Source organism: Protobothrops mucrosquamatus, unplaced genomic scaffold (genome assembly GCF_001527695.2).
Source record: "Protobothrops mucrosquamatus isolate PMUCROS unplaced genomic scaffold, P.Mucros_1.0 scaffold126, whole genome shotgun sequence".
Lineage (NCBI taxonomy): Eukaryota > Metazoa > Chordata > Lepidosauria > Squamata > Viperidae > Protobothrops > Protobothrops mucrosquamatus.
In genome coordinates this window covers 1,190,023-1,199,052 of record NW_015386493.1, presented here as the reverse complement: position 1 = coordinate 1,199,052, position 9,030 = coordinate 1,190,023, and the positions used below count along the sequence as shown (strand labels likewise).

The 9,030-nt window shown below is 37.5% G+C and overlaps 1 protein-coding gene across 1 annotated transcript in view; it reads left to right on the top strand.

Moving 5' to 3' along the window:
• TRIO (trio Rho guanine nucleotide exchange factor) overlaps positions 1–9,030 on the top strand; it is a 244,272-nt gene that overhangs the window by 975 nt on the left and 234,267 nt on the right. The window lies entirely within an intron of this gene.

Here is a 9,030-nt window from a genome sequence, read left to right as displayed (position 1 = left end):
TTTATTTTCCAGAAAAAGAAAGCATTATTTTGTTTTGCAGGGTCTTTGGTAGTTATTTTTTATTAAAATGGTAATATAGTACAGATATTCTTTCTAGCCAGTTTAGTTACATTTTGCTGTCAATTCTTATACTATTGAGTGCCATATTGATTACATGAAATGAGAAGCTCTGATTGGTTTCACTTTTGGAGAGTACTTATTAGGAATCTGGTAGAATGTGGACATCAAAACACTTCCTATTTATTGTAAGGTAGGAATACAAAGGATAGCAAAGCAATGAATGTATCTTTGAGACTTAAGCTGTAAGAAAAATACTTCCACAGGAGGCAAATGCTAGAAGCCTTTCCTTACATGGTCACTCCAGCTGTTGTGGTAACCTTCCTGTATCCAGTTACAGTGGTGGTAAACTTTTTTTCTTTTTCTAAAGCTTATTAATGGCCTACTAGCTGGAAATGGAAACAAAAGTAATACAAGCAAACAATAATTTCCTCAGACTTTACCCAGGAACGGTACAAGGATCAAGGGAATCTGTATTGTTAAAACTGAGATTCCATTTTTTTTTATGGTACCTTGTTGTTTGGAGCATAAGGGAAATAGTCTAAAAGTTGTGGAGAGGGAGAAAGCAGGCATTCATAGAGATTGCCTTGGGGTATGTGCTTTGCATGATTGACATAGAAACGCTGTGTTATTTTTGAAAGTATGTATGTGTGTGCTGTTCCTGGGATACAAGTAGGAAGTTGCAGATTTCTCTTTTGTTGCCTTGAGTGAAACTGACAGTATTTGGAACCAAAGAAGGGATCACTGGTGTTAGAGAAATTCAGGCAAAGCAGTGGGTCTGGCTTTATAGTGTGGAGGTAAGGCCTCTCTATAATGGGGTGAGAGATGTGGCTCTCATCATTACAATCGGCGTTGCCAAAGTATGCATGTCAGAAAAGTATTTCCTTCCCAACTCTGGCTGGAAGAGCTTTCTGCTAAAAATTTTTTATTAACCTGTAATAGAGAAAAGGTGCATTTTCCCCTTTTTGTGGTGTCTTTGTCTTCTTGATTAACACTACCTATATGTTGCTTATTATTTTTTTAATGGAAAGGGGGACGGAGCAGCAAGCTTGCAAATGTATTAATTGGAATGCCATTTAAAAGACTAAGCCTGCTGAGAACTAGGGAGAGTCATTTCTTGAAAAATGAAGTGCAGGAAGGTTGAGTGAAGGTTGCATGTTAGCCTCCCTTTGTGATAGGCATGTAGGAGGAACATCAGATATAATTTGTTTACCCATCATTGTATTGGCTTGCTTGTCTTGGACAAAAAAAAATATGGTGTCCATGCGCAAACGAAAACTATCAAGATATTACCAGTATGGTAGAGGTTTGTATTCACACCTGATCAGAAATGGCTGAGCTCAGGCTACTTTATTGTATGTATAGTACTTTATTGCATGAATAATGTAGATTATGTAGATTATTTTAATGTAGATACATGAATGAATAATGTAGATTAATGAATAATGTAGATTCCCAGGGTAGATATATGAATCCTGTTCTTCAGAAAGCCTCAGTCCTGTTTATTATTACTGTCTCTGGGCAGTGCTCAGGCCAGAGGCTTCTTACTCTTTCCAGCTTTGCGAAATCACTCATCAGAACAGCACGGTTTACAATATAATTTGCATTCTGGATCATTTGAATATCACACAGCTTCATATTCTCACAAGGTCACATTTCAAATGGAATTGTCTAATTTGCTCTCTCTTGCATTTCAAAGATGTTTTGAGGTTATATGTGAATAGTAAAAGGTTATCTTATTCTTGTATTTGGGCTACCTTTTGTCACTGGGGTAGCTTTGGTATCGAGGGGATTTATTTAAAAAGTCTAAATTGTAACTCCAGTTTTAATCATCGGAAGTTTAGGAAATGGGTGGCTTCTTTTCCTGGTCAAAATAAAGATGTCTTCCTCTTTGAATTCCATTGTAAAACGTATTCCCTCTGGATTGTTCTGTTTCAGAAATTATTTGATTCAATATATTGCTACCCATTGGACTACTGGGAATCTTTCAATAAAAGCATAAACATTTGTGTTAGCACTGATGGAAAATGCGAAAACTATAAAAATCATAGTGATGGGCAAATATGTCCTTCCTGTAAGAAGTGATTTAAAGCGAGCTGTAGAGTGAGTCATGACATGGCATATTCTAGGAGGCAATCGGATTTTTTTTTTTACTTGTCATAGGCTATCTAATTAATATTTTTAATATGTTGTATCCAGAGGCTTGAAAGTAGCTTTTTGTATTAGTTGATCATTGGTTTTATGCTATGAAAAGCATCCTAAAGGGAATGCTTTTGAAAAGGGAAAACCTGGAATGGGGGCATACTGATATTCAGTATGAATATACAATAGGGGGGAGAGAAGAAATACAATAACTGGAAACTGGCAGAAAGGGGAGATTTAGAAAAGATCTTAGGGGGAGGGGGGAGTTTAAGCCAAAGAGCAGCGTTCCAGGCATATAAGTAGGAGTATATAGTTAGGAAGCAACAGTGACTGGTCTTTTAGGATTGCAAAGGAGGGAGTGGGCTTTGAATTTAAATTGATGCTGCAGCTGTTAAAAGAGTGTTATTAGTCATTGGGAAGGATGGACTTTTTATGGCATGGAATGTATTAACTGGGCTGCCAGTTGCTTCCACTGGGCTAGTTAGTCTAAATCAGTCTCAAATTCTGCTTGTTAGAGTCTGAGGTATTGAGTAGCTTGATCACCTATTAGAAGGAAAGAAAGAAAATATTTAGAGAGACTAGTAGGTGATGTTGCTTTGTAATGACAATGTGTTGCACCATTCTGAAAAGATCTAAGAAACAAAGTGGGATTATGCTTACACTTGGATAGGTCCAGCCAAACTGAACATAACTCTGGGCAGACAAAGTAGTGTAGCATAGAAATGGCACTTCTTTCTGTTTGTAAAATGCTGGCCTTCATCCCCACGTAGTCTGAAGATTGTGCTATGAGAAAGTACGAATAGAAATTTCAGTACTAAGCTAAGCGGTAATCATTGGTTAGATTTCTTGATCTTTTCTTAAGAAAAAAGATGCAACTCTGGAACCTTCAAACTGAATTCTGGTGTAGCAGCTTTAGCTGAGTAGAAGAAAAAAATGCAAGCCACTTCCACCTTTTTTCATAAAGCTTTTCTTTCTATATAAGGTTGATGAGAATTCACTTCCCTCTGCCACCCTAGATAACTGTGTATTTTTTTTTTTGTCTGAGTCCAGGGCTACTCAGAATTATTTTATATTGTTTGGACACATGATTTCATCCCATCTCATTTAGCTTGGATAGTAAACCATAGTGCTTTTAAGGACATTTCTTTTAAAGATAAACAAACCCTGCAGCACATTTTATTTCCTAAGAAACAGTAGATAGATAGATATTTCAGCATGCTGTGAACTGATGGGAATGTTTCTATATATTTAAGGTAAGAGATAAAATAACATTTGTCACCAGATCCAATATGCACCTTTTGAAAGAATAGCGTATCAAGCCTGTGGCCATAATACTTTAGTAGATATAGAATTCCTGCCAGTATTGTTTTAATCGGCAAAATTAATATTGGTGGCACTGTAGAGCTTCCATATTAAAAAGCACCACAAAGGCATTATTCATTATATTAAAACATCTCTGGTTGTACTACATACAAGGTCTGACAAAGAATTCTTGCCATGTTCTTCACCCCTCATTCTTTCCTGTTCCCGGCAATTATATAATTTGACCCACTAGATCTGATGTGCTGCTTAGCACTTCGTGGTCTACATTTTTAAAATATCTTCTAAAAATAGAGGAAGGAGTGACTTTGAACAAACTAGATCAAGAAAACTTTCAGAAGTTGTGTAATGTTCAAAGATATTTTTGTCTATATTTTGAACTACTTTAAATGGAATTAGTTTCTTTCTGTTCAGTATTTTTACAAATCCTATAAGAGCCAAGTTTGGTTTGGTGGTTAAGGCTCCAAACTAAAAATTAGAATGCTATTAGTTCTGGGCCTGCCTTAGGCATGAAAGATGGCTGGACAACTTTGGACCATTCACTCTTAGTCCACAATGTCAGGCTTAGACAACAAGCCAGTCGATTAATTCCTGTCACAACCAATGGGTAAGCACTTGTTTGATCCACGTAGTAAAATGCAGTACATATTTAAACCATGCCAATTGCTGCTAAAGAACATCTTTCATTGCTGAGATTTGTATTCTTGAATTTACCCCTTTATTAGGGAAAAATAAGAGCTTCCATAGATTATAATTTAAAAATAATTTCTCTAAACAGAACCAATATTTTAATATTATCCTAACGAAAGATAATTTTTCATTACATATATCATAACCTATTCTTCCTCCATGAGATCAAGTTGCTTGACATCTTGCCATTTTTTAAAAATGTATCTGTATACTATTAAAACTCTGGTCCTGTAACTTTTAACTGGGCAAAATGGTGCCTCGTAGGACAAAATGTATTGCACCAAGGTATCTCAGGTGGGCTAACTTACAGAATACATCCACAATCCAAGACCCCTGACTCTCATAAAATTGAAATTTGATAAATTTTATAAAACATTTTATGATATATGACAGCATGTCATAAAACATTTCTGTGGTCAACTCCTGATGTTTGATTGTGCTATACAGTTCAACATAGGCTAATTTCAAGACAGATACATCTCTGAATATCCCTCTGAATTTTTAACAACTTTTCAAGTACATTAGAAACTCTGCCATTGTTGAAGAGATTGAGAAATCTAGTAGGGAAATATCACTGAAATGATGATCCAAGGTGTCATGGGTTATCTAGTTATTGCTAAAACTCATGTTTAGTTTAATATCTTTCTCCTCATCCTTTTTAATGCAAAATGATGCTTTTGTGATGATTTTCCTTTTGCAATATTCTCCAGAACCGTTTGGTTACTAATGTTTATTTTGTTTATCACTGGAAATGTGGCAGAGGTGTTTTCTTATTTGGCATGTAATTTGAGTCATGGGTTAAAGCTTGGTTAATGCTTGGGGCAGGAGACAACCACAGATGAAGGAAAGCAGTAGCTAGCCCCTTCCATATTCTTGTCAAGCAAATTAAATTGTTATGTACATATAGTCACAAGCAGACTTTAATTCTCTTTAACTCACCTTCATAATTGCAACAAGGTTTCTTTAGCTTATCTTTTAGCTTTTGAGTCTTGTCTTGATACTTTGGCTGTATTCTGCCATGTTTCATTTAACTCCAATATGTTTAGTGTTAACCATTTAAGAAAAATTGGAACATCCCCCTTAATTGATTTTTTTAAATAACCTTGATAATAATGACAGCCACCTTGATGTAGTGATTAAGACACTGGGCTAGAAACCAGTGCACTCTGAATTTTAGTCTTGCCTAAGATGGGAGGCTGCCTGGGTGATCTGGGACCAGTGACTCTCCCTCAGAACTAGGAAGAAGGCAGCGGCAAAATACTTCTGAAATCTTGCCAAGAAAACTGTGAGGACTAGTTCAGGCATCTCAACTCAAAAGCTCATGTATGTTGGACTCTGTTTTATTTCAGTTGTGTTATCTTTGACTTTTATTTGGTTAATACATCCCCAGCCAGAGCTGGGGGAGGGGGGGTGTCCTCCTGGACTCATGGCTCCTGTTTGAGAAGCAGGTGGCACCCATGGCTAGGATGGCCTTTGTATAGATTCATCTTATGTGCCAATTACACCCTTTCCTGGATAGGGAAGCTCAGCTTACAGTCACTCACACTTTGGACACTTTCTAATTGGACTATTGCAATGCCTTACACATGGGAATGTCCTTGAAAATCACCACTTGGAAATTACAACTAATCCACAATACAGCAGCTCATGTGGTGATGGTCGTTTCTTTATTTCCCCGATTACACCATTGCTGCACAAGCTGCACTGGCTTGCAGTTTCTTTCCAGCTACATTTCAAGATGCTGGTTATCACCTACATAGTAGAGAACCAGGTTATGTGCGTGGCCACCACTTTCTTAGGTTAGGTCTGTCTTGCTACAGTAGATTGGATAGAATGGGCCAGTTCCTGATTTCTTTCTCCACATGTCCCCATGGACATAGACACCACCAGGCTAGAAACTGGGAGACCATGAGTTGAAGTCCTGTCTTAGCCATGAAAGCCAGCTGGGTGACTTTGGGCTAGTCACTCTCAGTCCAACCCACCTCACAGGGTTGTTGTTGTGGGGAAAATAGGAGGAGGAAGGTGTGTTGAATATATTCACCACCTTGAGTTATTTATAAAAATGTGGGATAATACATATATACATACATACATACATACATACATACATACATACATACATACATACATAATCTAATGGGAATCAGACATGTGCTTTTCTTCAATGGCTCCTCCATTATGGAACTCCCTTCCTCTAAAGCTCTGGCAGGCTCCTATACTCTTAATCTTCCAGAAAGCCATTAGAAGCTAGCTTTTCCTGCAGGTGCTTGGATAGTAAGGTTAGAGCCAAGGGGATTGTGTAGCTCAGGGGTCTTCAAACTTGTCCCTTTTATGACTTGTGGACTTCAACTCCCAGAATTCCTCAGTCAGCATGCCTGGCTGAGGAATTCTGAGAGTTGAAGTCCACAAGTCATAAAAGGGACAAGTTTGAAGACCCCTGATATAGCTGGTTGGATGTAATGTAGTTGTTGGATTGGGTGCCTGCATTTTGTTGTTCTACAGGTAGTCCTTGACTTACGACTACCATCGAGCCCAAAATTTATGTTCCTAAGTGAGACAGTTGTTAAATGAATTTTGCCCTATTTTGACCTTTCTTGTCCACACATGCAGAGAGAAATAACTGTTGCCCATATGGTTAATGCTTCTGAAACTGAGCTGTGCATCCTTAAAACCTACATTAGGGAATTATTAGCACTTTGCTTTATGTTTCTGGGAAACATATCTATATGGATCTTTTCCAATAACATTAACATTAAAAGAGTTTCCAGTAGCAGTGTCTTATACTAATATTGCAACATATATTGAGTCTGAGGTATAACTTAGTTTTGTTATTCTGAAATTAATCCTTACTTGAACAAGCTTACTCAGCCCATCCAAACAAAACAAAAATGCACCCATGTTTTTTTTTAAAAAATGTGCAAAGCTAATATAGCCCATGGAACAGCTTATCACTCATTGTGAATTTTCAGTTTTTCCGTTCATGTCTAGTGCCAATAAGGTTTTAAAAGTTGGAAACATAGCTACTTTGGCAACACATGACAAGATTAGCATAACGTCTCCTTCAGTGCAGTTGGACAGATAGTCCTGTAGTTACCTAGTTAACATCCCAGTGCTTAAGGTCCCATAGATTCATTCTGACCAACTCTAATGCCTGATTTGCCTTATCCATATAGGTAGTCCTTGGATAATGACAGTAATTGGGACCTTAATTTCCATTGCTAAGCAGCACAGTTGCAAAGAACAATGTCATGTGGCCATACTGCTTACCAATGGGATTTCCAGCAGTTCTAATTGCCATTGTTAAGAGAATCATGTGCCGTTGTTAAATACAATATCATATGGTCACCATTTGTAACCTTTTGCTGGCTTCCCCATTGACTTTGCTTGTTGGAAGCCAACAGTGAAGGTTGCATATGGCAATCACACGACTGAGGGATGCGGTGACAATATAATCATGAACTGGTGGCTGAGCATCTGGGTCACAATAACATAACCGTGGGGACACTGTGATGGACAGAACTTTGAGGACTAATCAAAAGTACCATTTGCTCAGTGCCATTGTAATGGTCACTGAATGAGTGTTTGGTAAGCAGGGGCCCTCTGAAGTTTAGAATGTAGCATGGTAGTTGAAGTTCCAAATCTATATTTCAGAACCACCCATTAGGGTGGTTATTAGAGAGAAAGCAAAAGCAGTAATGAACAAACAGTTCAAACACAATATTAATTCTTCCTACGTCCAAATTATGGTTTGGTAATAAACTTCTGACCATAGTTTTGAATCCTGGCTTGATCATGATTTATCAATATTGCAGCCCCAAAGCACTATAAAATCATTCTACTAAAATGCAGCAGTAATATTTCTGATTTGGGAAAAAAAAGGGTAAAAGAAAAGTTTATCCTGCCTATTCCATGATATCATTACATTCCTACAGATTTCCTCCCTGTGGCTAGGAGAGACAAAAATGTGTGTTGTAAAAGCGTGTTTCCCCCTACCAAGCCAAAAAAGTTGTCTGCCCCTGCCCTAAACCATAGTTAAGCTTCTTCAATGTTGCATTGGTACATTGGCTAGACTGAGTTATAATCTCTGTGTTGACATTTGTGGGTCATCTGATATATGTCTAGCTATACTGCCAATTATGCTTTGAGGAAGTATTTCAAGGAAGTGCCTGGGAAAAAATACCATAATATAATTATGAAGTATACAGTGCAGTTCTTAATAAGTAAAAGCAATTTCAACTTACTATTATTTACTCCAGCATTCTCTCCAACCCTCTCCCTGTGCCTTACACATGTCAAATAAAATTCTGATTTTCTTTAAATTTCAGTTAAGAAAGAAGTGTGGCCTGTATGATCACAAATCATCTCTTCGGAGTCCCATCTAGCCATGTAATATTGTCTCCTTTTCTTATGAAGCTATGACTCTCCATGACACTGTTATCACCATTTTGCCTGCTTAAGATTCCAAGTGAACTAAGAATAGAAAATAATATTTCAGCCGCAATTTTTTAGTACCAAAATAACTGTTAACCATAGTTATGAAGACAGGGAGAAGAATTTGGCCTAATGCTGGAAGTGTACAATCCATTCTTGGCTTCCAATTTTTAAATTGAAAGAGCATTTGAAAAGATCCTGGAGCACAGGGGAACTACCAGAGGACTGGAAAAGAGCTGATGTAGTTCCCATCCTCAAAAAAGGGAAAAAAATGGACCCAGGAAATTACAGACCTATCAGCCTGACCTCAATACCTGGGAAGATCCTGGAAAAGATAATCAAACAACGAATCAACGAACACCTAGAGGCAAACAAAGTCATTACTAAAAG